Source organism: Leptosomus discolor, chromosome 6 (assembly GCF_034619465.1).
Source record: "Leptosomus discolor isolate bLepDis1 chromosome 6, bLepDis1.hap2, whole genome shotgun sequence".
Taxonomy (NCBI): domain Eukaryota; kingdom Metazoa; phylum Chordata; class Aves; order Leptosomiformes; family Leptosomidae; genus Leptosomus; species Leptosomus discolor.
The window spans coordinates 31,493,604-31,508,090 of NC_141396.1; positions in this window are offsets into that span (position 1 = coordinate 31,493,604).

Genomic DNA, 14,487 nt, shown 5'->3' on the forward strand with positions numbered 1-14,487 from the left:
CCATTTAAATACAGGAGACGGCAGGGGCTGCACATGCCCAGTTTGAAGCTTGTTCCATCCAGATTCCAGCCTCACTTTAATGACAATATAAAACTGATGCTCACTTAAAAGTGCTGTTATCTTTTTTGCCTTTGACAGATTTATGTCTGAATTTTAATGCTATATCCACATCATCCCTGTATGAAGACAAAGAAGTTAAAAGGTTGACTTCACTATCTGTCTTAAATATTAGACCTTACTGTTCATTTTCACTATATCGGTGAATTAGTTTTTTAAAGAAGATGTGTGTACAGTTCTGCTGAAATTGTCTGAACTCAATAGACTCTGATATTCAACAATGTGCTTGCATGCACTTCTGTCTTGTAGAATTTAGGTCATGGTTATTTGTTGGTCCATTTCTAAAAATAAACGAAAAATAGGGATATAACCCACTGACATCATCCTTTTCTGCTCTTCAGTGAAAAAAAAAAAAGCACTCACAGATTAGGCAGAGAACAGCAAATAACCACTTGTTTTAAGAGTTGTCTGCTTGCTTTTTCAGATGTTTTTAGTTAGGGCATACATGAGCAGATTCCTGCTCACACTAATCTTCTTTCACATTGCACTGTGCAAAGAGGTATGAATTGCTGTATTCCCAGTTGAAGGCCCATTACTGTGGTAAAGTGAAGTTTAATTGCAAAAAAGAATTAGGCACAGAGTGTGAAAAAGCTGTTCCAGCAGGTACTGCAGCCTGAATATCACAGATTTTAGGCCTTCCACCCACCATCAAAATGACCCTAATGCAAGCTATTAGCTTCATTGCAGTTGGTAATAAATATAGACAGTGTGAACAGTTTCTGGAAAGCCTTTGTGAGAAGGTTGTGATAGTAACAGTGGGAACTGTATTCCCCCAGCTCTGCACGGATTCCTTTTCTCATGTACCTTTCCTTAAATTAGCATTGGCAGTACCTAACCTTAAATTGAGGGAAAAGTGATTACATGAGCAGGAGCTGTGCTGCTGTATCAAAGGCACTCACCTATAGTGCTGCAGATTCCCTTTTCTTGATAGTCATTAAAGGAAGGTAGCATTTACCTTGTGGCACCAGGCCACTCAACATTAACCAGAGGAGACACTTGTTAGATTCTACAGGCTTTCCAACTGTGAGACCTTAAAAATAATTATTAGCAGACCTGTTGTGAAAGGCAGAGAGATTCCATCGAGCATCCCTGCCCTGCAGCATTAGGTAGACAACCAAGCCAGATTTAAGCTATCTGTGACAGAACTGAGCCCAGCGGTGGCTAATCACCTGACAATTTTCAACTTTGTCAATATCTGAGATTCTATGGTCTCATTTTCTAGGGTGTGCTCTTCCCTTCTTCTCTATGTGTGGCATCAGACACGTGAATATCACGGCAGTGGTGGATGTGACATTAATGATACGAACTTCAAAAGACATTGATGTGAACTCCAAATCCAGCACTCTGTGTTCCTGCATACACAGTGCTTGCACACAAAACACTGTAGGTATGAGGCAGCAAACAATGGTGTTGGACATTTTGAGGGACAGGACCTTTTTGGAAGACGATTTTGCATTTTACTACTAAAAAGACAGGAGATGTCATTACAGAAAGCCACAATGTTAAGTTGGCAAAAGCTCGTACTATCTTCAAATAAAGCTTGTCAAGGGAGTAGAGCAGAAAGTACATTTTAATGATTAAAGTATGGAGAAAGGAGGCAATGGGAGATCTCCCATTTGTGTGAACTTTAAGTTCAAAGAAGTTGCATACAGTTACATCCTGCTTTTATCAAACTGATAAAACATGAAGTTTGAGACATATAATCTTCAAGGACAGGCATAAATACTAGATTAGAGGTGGGTTTTGACTCAGTATTCTAATTTTCTTTGCTCAAATGCTCTTAGTTTTCTGCTTTATGTCTTAGTTCTGCACAATGCCAACACTCAATCTGTTTATGTACAGCTTGTACATTAAGTTTTCCTTTTCCCTGGGTCACAGATTATGTTTGTTTTTCTTCATATTTCCTCTCATCTTAATAACAAGTCAATGCATGGAAAATGTTTCATTTCCAATTAGGCAGGAAGCGTCCAACTTTTAGTATTTTTAGGGAAGCCCATAATATATTTGGCAGAGTAATCAAATCATGGAACAAAGGTAGCTGTTTTTAAAGTAAATCAGACATTATAGGAACTATGTGCCTTCTTGCTTCATTAGATTTGGTGGTGTTGTACATGCCTTTCCAGATAGATTAATTTGATTAGTTCAGCAGGTCCAGAAAGAATATACAGTATAAAGGAGAGAAAGAAAGTTTTACCAGTGAGAAGTGGATGCTGCTCCAAAAAGGGCCATTGATGTGGCTGGTATCCTTCCTTAGCCTCTGGGGCCTGCTTTTGTGAATGCTAAGCACTTGCAAGCTAGGTGAAATTATTTCTGGAAATTCTATGCTAACTAAGATTCATGTCAATGGAAATGTTCTCATATGATTACAGTTGTCTGATTCTGTGTCATAGCCAATTGCTATAGGGGATTCAGCTGACCTCTTATATGTGATGCCTCAGCTTCCGTGGAAGGAGAGGGGTCATGTCTTAGAACTGCACAAGGTGTGAAGTATGAGTATAATTCACAACATCTTTTTCTCTCAGATTTGCTTTTGTTTTATATGCAGTGTTAGACCAGAGATAACAATTCAAAGTATTTTACTGAGCTATAATTGTTTTTCTTTATAGGTAAGGCTATTTCACTTAAAGTTATCAGAATGCTAGACTTACGGATCTGGAGGGAAATTTGCCCTCTGTCTCTCCCTTGTTTATTCTCCACCAAAAGCTTACCTCTGTTGTATCTTTGGGAAGCTTGAAAATGTATCAGTTCATGACCCCAGGTACTTTCTAAAGCCATCTGGCTCATCCTAAAGTTTTCAAACATTTCTGCCACAGTTTTGTGTGTGAAACACACCAGAAGCCCACCTGACTTATGTCCCAGGTCTGAAGTGCCCTCCAGTCACTTCTGGAGAAAAGAAAACCTGCCAAGAATTCATCTTTCTGAGTTCTGTCACACTGAAGTGTTATGAGAACATCCTTCCCACTTTGAGAATCCTGACTTTCACCTGCATCTCTTGCTGCTGATATTTAACTTTTGTTCATAGCTTTTTATAAACTACAGGCAGACATAGCAGAAAGACCATGGGCTCTGGGGCCCTTCCATGAAACTGAGAAAGTTACCTACAGGACAAGGGAAAGATAATGCATGGGTAAAATTTAAAGTCCAAATGACCATTGGAGTTCTTTCACAATGAGTGAAGAGGAACAGCGTCCTCTTCTTTGGCTGGGAGCTCTGTGTGGAATTATGTTTTAGCTCATCTGCAGGAATGCAGAGTGGACTGAAAGAACAGGTAATCTGCTGCTTAGAAGATAAACAGACTGCTGTTGGGAAATGCCAGGAGAGTTAGACCAGGAGTATGGTCAGCCAGGCATTAATATCCCAAGACATATTTACAGAAGTTCACCTGGGCTTCCTTAAATTTTCCAAAAGATCACCTTGGTTTCCAAGGAAAGAGAACTAGACTACTCAGTAATGGGAAAGGTAAACTCCCACTCTTCACTGAGTGCAGATACAGTTCTGGGATTTGAGTTACCACAAATGAGGAATGCACAAAGCAAGGAAGTTGGGTGGTTTTTTTAAGGCTTGCTAATAAGTTGTGTGATTTTTTTTCCTGTTATGATGGGGAGAATGATAGTGATAAACCCTGTAAAACATCTTGGGGTAACAATGCTACCCTTGAAATATGCTCTGCTTGCCCTCTAGACATGCTAGGTCTTCCTGTAAGTGATAGGACAGAGAGAGGAGTTATCGTTTTTTCACTTGAGAGCCTGTCCATTTTCAGTATCTGCCTTTCAAAAGGCAATACCACACTATAAAATCTGAGTCCATAGCAGCCTTCCTTATACAGTCTCTCCTGTATAGAAGCTGTGAGTCCTGAGTATCCGGTGTGGTATCTCTTGTCAGTGGCTGTAACATCTGAAAACACATTTCTCAGAAGCATTTTCAGAGGCCTGCTTTTGTACTGGTACTTACAAAAAACTTACCTGCTTAGATGTGCAGGTGAAAACTGGTTGCTCATTTTATACAGAAATCTGGTTTCAACCATCTGTGTTCTTTTTGCCTTTTAACAGCTAAGATGTGTCAGGTGGGAACTCTCCCACTTCCTAGCTGTTCCCAAACAGCGTACTGCAATTTTGGCATCCCAAATAACAAAGCAGGGAGAGAGCTGTGTAATATATATCTTCTTTGTGCTCTATTAATCATAGAAATTAAATTTAGTTCTTCATGCCTGGAGTAACTTGGCAAGGGGACATGGAGGCAAGAACATCCTTTGTAAATAAAATTGTTAAACTGAGTACAAAGTTCTGCATGGCCTTTTATGGGAGTGCACTCTTGGGACTACCTGAAAATCAATAGACAAAATAGAAAACAGTAAATCAAATCAACACAATTTCTGCTCAGCTGTAGAAGTTAATAATTCACCTCACAGGTAGTTCTAATTTTATAGGGTAGCCAACATCTGCGGTGAACTGGAAAAGCACAAACCACAGGGTGCAGCCAGCAAGCATGTGACACTGTGAAGCTGTTTAGCTCCACAGCAGGAGACTGAGAATCCCAGGGCTGGTCTAATACAGAATGGCCAGACCAGAAAGCATGGTTTAGAAAAGTCCACTCAAACACAAGTTTTTTCTAAGACTTTCCAAAAAATAACAATAATGAAAAAGTCTTTTCCACTGAGATGAGAAGATTGTATCAGTGACCTCCTCAACAGCATGAATTTAGTTCTGTAACATGGCATTAGACTGCCACTCGATGGGCAAGACACAATCTAGCAGGTGCTCTGCCTTAGTTTCCCCAGTAGTATTTACAGCTTACTCTAGTGGCTTATGGCTTCAAGGCCAGGTAGCTTGAAAAGGTCAACCCGCCTCTGTCCCTCTTATCCTTCCTCACAGTCTGAAGACAAAGTAGTCACACAGAGAGCTCTCCAGACCAGCCAAGTTGGATTTGCAGTGCCTCCAAAAAAAGCTTCTTACCTTGTTTTGTGGGCTGAGCTCTCAGATCCATCCTTCCCTGTCTCCTATGGCTTAACCTCTGTGCAGAGCCTACCCTTCTCCAGGGAATTCTGGTGAACCAAAGTCTTCTTAAATAATTTCATCTGGAAGCTTCTCTACTTCCAGTTCCAAGTAAGAGCTCTCACCTTTCCAGCCCTTCTCAAATGTATGAAATAAAGCTGTTATGCTGGTGCAGTTTAGTCCCTACTGTAGGCAGGGACAAATAATATTTTAAAAGAAACAGAAAAGTTAGAATCAAAATTGCTGTATCATTGCAGAAAGAACAACCTCCCCATCTTTCAGGAAATAATTAGATACAAAACTTAAAGGAAACTTCTCTTGCTACTCTCTTGCTCGTAATAACTCAGGTCTGTGCCACAGGCAGCTCAGTCTGCAGTGGGCTGAAACGTGGGGTCAGCACATAGCGGTCTCCACACTGCCTTGTTGTCTTTGCCAGAAGCAGGCATTATGAAAGATTTGTTTACGCAGAGATAGATACAGCAGAATAGTGTGTTTCCCAGCTAGGGTAGGGCTCAGATCAAAAAAAAGGTTATTGGTAGAGAAGGGGTGAAAATAAAATTGCAGAGACATTCTATTTATCCAGCATTTTCCCCCAGTCAAGTACTGACTGCCATTAGAGGTGCACACAGTGGCCAGTGACAGACAGCGGTGCCAGGTTTGTGTCAGCACTAATGGAGAGCTTGTACTGCATTAGGAAAAAAGATTGGTACCATTTGTTTTTTGATTGCTTGTTTTTTAATCTCATCTGTTTATGTAGTAGTTACTTCTTAAATAGAAAAAACTCATTGACTAGAGCCTGTCATGGGGAAGGGCTGCAGAAATATCTTAAGTGAGATTGAGAACAGTAATGGAGACAGCCAGGTCTCTGATGAAAAGACTAAAGGAAGAGGAACAATAAGAAGCAATTTTTACCCACACACAACAATCAATCTGAAAACCCTGGGGTTTGAGAAATAATAGTTCATGATAACGAGAAGGTAAACAAAGTGTGGTCTCATTTGATATTAAAGAATTATCATCTTTCTCCTTAGATAATAACACTATTGTCTTCAAATGATCCACAGAGAATACATTTACTGCCCTGATGGTTATACAGCTATTTTTCCTGGCTCATACTGTCGTGTCTTACAACATTCCTGTGAAAGAAATTCTATCCTTTCTAGAAATGCCATCAGTGACTCTGTAGAAAAAAAAAAAAGAAAATACATGATTGTCAATCCATGGGTGGGAGAAAATTATGTTACTGGACTAATGAGCAGACAGCTTTATCACTGACTGCAGCTTAAGTCTCAGCAGCTCACAGCTACTGAAGGTGCCCTGGACTTTGCTGTTCTAGACTGCTCTATGCTCAGTGCTTCCAGGGATTTGGGCAGGACGAGGAGGGACAGACCACTCACTAACATCAATGAATTTTTGAAATCTTTTATGTGAATTGTTTCTGAAAACAGCCTGAAGAATGAGTGCAAATTAAAAATACCAGAGGCTATTTTAGCCAAGTCTTAAGAGGTTTTGGTGACAAGTACCCTGCCTAAGTCAAAACAGCCAACAGCAGCTGAAGCAGAAGCAGGATTTGGCTCAGACTACAACAGTGTTCAAGATTTGGGCAGGATTCTGTCATGACCACTGAGAACAGAGACGTTACGATGAGTTTCTCCCTGCTGCTACTTGAAACCTTTCACACGAAGTCCAACATTAAACAGACCTAATTCTTAAGCTAGAAGAGAACCCACTGCAATTCTATAACCAGAGCTTCTCAACGTACAGAGATGTAAAGCCATATGCCCGTTTCCTTATAACTTCTTCTGCTAGGGCTATCATCCAGCCCTTGGACTCTGATTTCCCAAGTGTTCACATGAGGCCTCTAAATGAACAGAGATTCTTCTTTGTTTAACTCTGCAGTGTGGCCTTTATTAATACCCACTTTGCTAAATGCTTCCTCTGGATCCTTACTGACTTCTGTTTCAGTTGGTGACATCCTTTTTCTCTGACCTTAATTAATGGAATGTACAGGACAATTATCAGAAGGCTGTGGACAGGATGCAAGTGTGCCAGTGCAACTATGTCCAGCTCAGTCTGAGCCCTTTTCATCTCGATCCTGTCCTCTCCCAGCCTATTTCTTTTACTGTTATTGCCATGCATCCCTTTCTTTGACACCCCCCCGCCCCCACCAGCCCTTTTCTGTTAAGTCAGATATATATTGCTGGTTTTCACTTCCAAGGGCCTTCCTGGATTATCTATCTATCTCCAGCTTACCTATCATCTTTCAACAGCTCTGGCTTGCCAGCTTTCACATCCTGTCTGCCAGTGATGCTCATTTCCATCATTCACTGAACAGTTTCCAACATGCATGATTTGCTTGTCTTCATGCAGTTCCTCGTGCTGGTGACAATGGCAACAAGAGACATTGACAATAGCTAGGCTGCAGGCACGCAGAGACTGCTAGCAGTATTGTCAGCACTGACCTATATTGTCTTATTGTTACCTGCTACTTTCCTGCCAGTATGCCTCCATTTCTTGTCTTCCTATACTTTGATAACAAGCTCTTTGGAGCAGAGACTTTTTATTCTATGCTGGTGTAGTGCTTTGAGTTGCCTAACATTTTTAGGCATGAGAGTAATGCAAACATGGTGGGCTTCTATTCTCTGGTAGTGTCATGTATTTCCTTAACAAATATACTGTGCTTAATTTTTTGGTGATGAACTGGTGAGTAGTTCAGTATGATTACAATGAAAAGTCAATTGAAGCTCAGGGGTTTGTTTTAATGAAAATGTGGATGTCTGAAGATTTTTTTCAGAGTTTAAAAAGCAAAAGAGAAAGCCTTGTGATTAAACAAGCATCTCAAAAGCAAACCTATATGAACTGAAGTGATAAAAAACACTGGCACTGATCTCAGAAAGCCAAACTATTGTTTCCAACTTTACTTTTATAATTCTGCCTGCTCCCTATGGAAGTGGCATTCCTGTTCGTGACTTGCAGATGATGCTGCAAATAGTGAAAACATAGTTGGGTAATAATTTTGCAGCCCAGCAGACAAACATAGACAAACATGTCATCTCTACTTACTGTAAGAATTTTTCACTGAAAGAATATTCTGAAATTTGTATATGTGATTGGGAAAGCTGGGCACTGCATTCTTTCTGCTCTCTTGAGATGGCTACAAATGTGCTTGAAACACCAAAACATTAAAAACATTAAAAACATGCGAACTTGAATATGGACTTAATTTATGGGCCTGATTCCCCAAAGCAGTTGAGCTATTTTGCACACCCCCATACAGTTTTCTTCCTGTATAAACTGAGACTTAAGAGTGTCACCAGTAGGAAGTAGCTGACCTCTCCCTGGATAATAAACAAGTGGATCCCATAATAAGGGACATGAGATTTAGACAGGCCTTATTTCATTTCTGAGTGAATGATTCATCTACTTCTTTTCCTAGTAAGCAAATCAGCGTGCTCTTTTCTAAGCAGAGTTTCAGTAATGGGACTTAAGACTGCAGAACACCTCGATAAAGAATGGTCATTTAGAGGCATTTTCTCCTGTTTATAAAAACATTTTCTTTGTGTGTTTTTACGCCTTTTTGCAGCTTTAGTAACAAAATGTAATTCACTACAAGTAAAATTCTTGCTTCCCCTGCAAAAAAACTCTACTCAGCCAAAAAGTTAAGCCTTTACCCTTACTACAGAAAGAATATTTTACTCAACAAATGCATTGCTGCTGCCTTTGACACAGGAGGTGAAAATGCACATTTTTTTCGGTGTTTATTTGCTGTAACTAGTTACCAGGGAAAAGAGGTAATGAAAAAGACAGTCACTTCTGTCTTCACAAACTTAAGTGAAGGTAAGTTCAAAAAATCCTAACCATGCAATTAGTAAAAACTGTTGCTATTACATTCCTGACTATGGACACTGAACAGTCTACTTGGTCATTTTCTTTTCAAATTAATTGGCTTGTGGCAGAGTTACTTTCTTGGATTTCTTTTAAAGTGAGAGAACAGGGCTGTTTATTTTGCAGTTCACAGAGGAACGTCCTTGTGCAACAATCACAACTACTTACCATCATCAGACAACTGCAATGATCTCAGTGTGCTCCAGTGTCTTGCAGACAGCAAGTCAACAGTGATCATGTTGGTTACTCTGTAAAAGCAATAGAAAAATAATCTCATGGCAGCATTCTGAAGTTAGATACCAAAGAAACTCAAACCTATTTTCTGAGCACAAACATTTCACATTTAAGGAACAGTTATAACTGTTAGGACTCAATTTTGCAGTTGCCAAAATATATATTCCACAGAACATACAATAAGCTTCCAGGTCTAATTGCCCTGACAGAATTGAGCAGTTTTGTGCTTTTATGATGGATCTACCCCCTCAGATAGCATAAGTCATTATGGCTCTACTAACTCAGCTCCTGCCACTTGAGGATCTTGGCTTCCCATTACAAAGCAACTGCAAAGCTAGTATAAATTGCCCAAGGAAGATTCTGCCGCAGAAGAAGTTTCTAGTGCTGTACAAAAGCTAAAGTATGTTCTGTTCTTAGCAGTGCTTGTTACCTGACAGATTCTAGTTTCTGCATGAGTCCTTCAGAGCTGCTTTAACAATGGGAAAACAATGTAGGATTTTTTTCCATTCACTCTGCTGATTTTAATACTACAGGACCTCATTCTCCAGAGGAACTTCTTGATGGTTAACAAGTGACTTGGTTCCACTGTTCAATACCTGGAGAGAAGAAAAAGTAGCATTTCTTTTCTTGTGGGGATGTTCTGAGCAGTCAGGTGTCCAAACGCTAAAGAAAAGAAACAAAAATTGAACTAAGAATAAAAAAAAAGCAAGAATTTAAGAATAGAAGTGTTACACTACATCAGGGAACAGCAAAGGCTAGCTGCTCTGGAGGGGCCAGGAGGGTGGTAATAGATCAGGAGGGCAGAAGCCTCAATAGCCAGGGCACCAGGACACCATCCCACAGCACATGAGCAAGGTGAGCCAGGAAGACCTGGGGATGGTAGCCAGGATCAGCTGAGAGACTGGGCTATCAGGCAAGTCCATGCCAGCAAAGCAGGCCTGAGGCAAACCAGCGAGCAAAAGGCAGCAAGTCAGAGTCAGTGACCATACCCAGAGCCAGATCAGCGAGGCCTGTGGCTGGGCACAGACATAGCTGTGGTAGACTCAGGCAGGGAGTGCAGGACCAGGCCTAAGCTTAAATGCAGCCCCTAGCCCCATGAGTAGAGGGGCTGATGGGAGTGTCAGGTGGGGCTGGTCAGGGCAATTAAGACCTATTAGTGCACTCAGGTCCCTGACAGACGCTGAGTCTCAAATTCTTATTAAATTCTCACTACTAAATTAGAATCATGGAATAGTTTGGGCTGGAAGGGACCATTAAAGGTCATCTAGTTTGACCCCCCCGCAGTGAGCAGGGACATCTAGCTAGAGCAGGTTGCTCAGAGCCCCGTCCAACCTGACCTTAAATGTTTCCAGGAATGGGGCACCTACCACCTCTCTGGGCAACCTGTTCCTCCACCACCCTCACAGTAAAGAACTTAGAATCTAATCTAATTCTACTCCTTTTCAGTTTGAAACCCTTACCCTCATCCTATCACCGCACTCCCTGGTAAAGACTCCCCCCCCACCTTTCCTGCAGGCCCCCTTTAGGTACTGAAAGGCCGCTAGAAGGTCTCCCCAGAGCCTTCTCTTCTCCAGGCTGAACAACCCCAACCCTCTCAGCCTGTCCTCACAGGGGAGGTGCTCCAGCCCCCTGAGCATCTTCGTGGCCCTCCTCTGTACCTGCTCCAACAGCTCAATGTCTTTCTTGTTCTGAGGACTCCAGAGCTGGACACATTACTTTCTGCTAAATTGAATTCTTAATAAATGAGCACATTTTCTCAAATACAGAGCACTGATATCACCCTGAACACCTGTTTACCATCTGGCCATTTATTTAGGATCTTAAGTCTGGATTTGGAATCTTCTGTCATTTTAGAAGTTTAGAGCAAGAGATCTCATGAGGGATTTTTTTCATTTAGTGGTTGGGGTTTTTTTTAAATAATCTGTTGCATTAGAGAAAGATGTTGGTATTTAACAAGTATCTCTAAGAACCGAAGATTATGACAATGACCTTTCTGAATCAGTCCAAAGATCTGTCTAACCCAACATCCAGTGGCTAAAAGCAGCATGCCAGGAAAGAGTGCAAGGGTAAGTTGAGATTTCCCTAGAATACTCTTTCAGCCTCCAACAGTATGCAACTCTCCAAATCTGTGCTCTCTCTCAAACCATATTTCAATGATCTAAATCAAATATTGATGGGGCTTTTGTGGGTTTGTAAAAGGATTCTGGGTGTAAGAAACAATGTAGTTTCAAGTTGTCAACATAAAAGCAGGGGAAAAAAGGGCTGCAGTCTGAACCATGAAGTTATTTTGATCCAAGCCAAATTACTCCTTAGCTTGAGCACAAGCACAGAAATCTGAAAGCTAACACAGCCTCTCTTGGAAACCTTTGTATAATTTAAAACACAGTCATGCTACAAAACCAGTTTTCATCTCAGCAGCTCTTTTCATGATATGCAAGTGCCTTTCAAAAAAGTGGCCAGAACAAACCAGCTGAGACACAAGCTTACTTTCCCTCCATTTTGCTAATGATTGGAAGAAAAATAGTTCCTCTTAAAATTAATTTTTGGTTCACAAATTTTAATGCAACATTTAATATTTTTTTTAAAAATACAACAGATCCTAAATAGCCTTATTAAAATCTCTGATTTTCAAGGTTTGATGGTCAGAACTCTGAGATTCACATTCCAGAGAATTGCCTGCAACTGAAGCACCCAGCTGAAGATTTAGGAACATGGGTTTTGTATAAGAATTATGCTTTAAGAACCGAGAGGCTGAGTAAAATCAGAATTCTAACAGAGTAATGCAACATTAACATTTGCTGTGTTGGGAATAGTCTCCTATCCCCGCAGTTTCTCAGACTTTTCTTGTGGTACTTTGTGGTGCTTCAACTGAATTTCTTACCTCCACTCATTAGACATTACTGCAGTAAATGGCTCTTTGTGATTTACTGAGAGCAGAAAAATAATGGAGGGGAGACTTTAAAAAGAGCAACTATTTTGCATTCTCCAACCATTCCACTGGGGCCGAGTTCTTAATTTTTGGTAGCCAGTAGGGTTATGAATATATATGTTCCCAAACTGGAAGGTGTTTTGCAAGTTTTACTTAACAATCAATATTGAGAGGTCATATTAGAGATCATTCTATCCGAAATGTTCACCCACAGGGAGCTGGGTATTTTAGTCCTTCAGTAATCATCTATGCACATGGTTTTTGGAGCGCTAGTTCTGGAATTTCACCTATATACTTACTGTGAGGTCACTTGATGCACTTTTCTGAAAGTGCATATGTAGGACTCAAAGATGCTGATGGTCTTTTGTGCAGGGTACTTTTCTAACTAAACTCTGAGGAATTATTTGCAATTTGTTTTTAGTTTTGAAAGCTGCTGCTTTTACCTGCCCTGTCAACATGTTACCACACATTAACTTGTGTGTCTGAAAACTATCTAATTTTTCCAACACTGCCAGTTCATCTAATGAAAGGCATTTACCTACAGAGCTTGCGCAGCCTGTCTTTACACCGTAACAGTTACAGCAAATGCCAACAGAAGTAATGGCATGTTTTCCTGACTTGACAGCATCCCTCCTCAAAATCCGTGAAACTACACCAGAAACATAAAACACAGGAGTACCATCATTAAAAACAAAGGGTGTGTCACATGGAGACACAAAGGAGAGGTGCAGCTGTAATCCAGCTGTAACGGGTCTGCGTGGTTTTGGTAGCGGAGGGGGGGTTTACAGGGGTGGCTTCTGTATGAAGTTGCTAGAAGTTTCCCCTATGTCGGATATAGCCAATGCCAACTGGCTTTAAGACGGACCCGCCTCTGGCCAAGGCCGAGCCAATCAGCGACAGCGTTTTTCACCTCTGGGATAACGTATGTAAGAGAGTGAAAAAGTTGTTGTGCAGCAGTAATTGCAGCGAGTGAGAGGAGTGAGAATATGTGATAGAAACATCCTGCAGACACCAAGGTCAGTGAAGAAGGAGGAGGAGGAGATGCTCCAGGCGCCGGAGCAGTGATTCCCCTGCAGCCTGTGGTGAAGACCATGGTGAGGCAGGCTGCCCCCCTGCAGCCCATGGGCGGTGGAGCAGAGGACTGCCTACACCCCGTGGAGGGCCCCCACGCCGGAGTAGGTGGACACCTGAAGGAAGCTGTAACCCTGTGGGAAGCCTGCACCGGAGCAGGCTCCTAGCAGGACCTGTGGCCCGTGGAGAGCGAGAAGCCCACGCTGGAGCAGGTTTGCTGCTAGAGACCCCATGAGAGGGGCTCACGCTGGAGCAGTTGGTTTCTGAAGGACTGCACACCATGAAGGAGACCCATGTTGGAGCAGTTCATGAAGAGCTGAACCCGTGGGAGGACTCAGGCTGGAGAAGTCATAGAGGACTTTCTCCTGTGAAGGGGACCCCACATTGGAGCAGGGGAAACATGTGAGGAGACCACCCCCTGAGGAGGAAGGAGTGGTAGAAAACAACAGTGTGATGAACTGACCCCAACCCTCATTCCCTGTTTTTCCCCCTGTGCCGCTGGGGGGCGGGAGAAGGGAGAAAAATCGGGATCAAAGTTAAGCCCGGGAAAGGAGGGAGGGGTGGGGGGAAGGTGTTTTAAGATTTGGTTTTATTTCTTATTACTCCTCTCTGAGTTAATTGGCAATAAATTACATTTTCCTTTGAGTGATCTCCCTGTCCTTATCTCAACACCACAAGCCTGTTGTTATTTTTTTCCTCTCCCCTGTCCAGTTGAGGAGGGGGAGTTACAGAGTGGCTTTGGTGAGCACCTGGCATTTTGGCCAGGGTTAACCCATCACACCAGCCCACAGATACCATTTGCAGTTGGTTTTCCAGTGTCATAATGAATTGTTCCACCGCTGAACTTAGGCCAGCTTCTGTGGAAGAACATTAAATCCAATAGCAGGCAATGTATGTGACAAACAGGATAAAGCATGAACCATTTGGCCTTCTATAAGAATAAAGGTTTGTGTTTCAACAAAAGAATTGGGAACTGGAAAGTAGGCCTTTAGGAGACTGGGGCAAAAAATTTGAATGATGAAAATTCCAGCTTTATTACAGAATGGCAGATGCTCCACATCCCAGTGATGATACATTTTGCTCTCTGTCATCAGTTCTAGGTCTTACAAATGCACAAGTACATCATTTCAATTGAGTCTTACAAATTGTGTGTGGAACTCAGCAACTGAGCTGGATTATTTAAGATTTCTACCATTTCTCCAGGAATAATGTTTTTCAGTCATATGTAGCTAGCAACTTTTATGACAACGTATAAGCCAA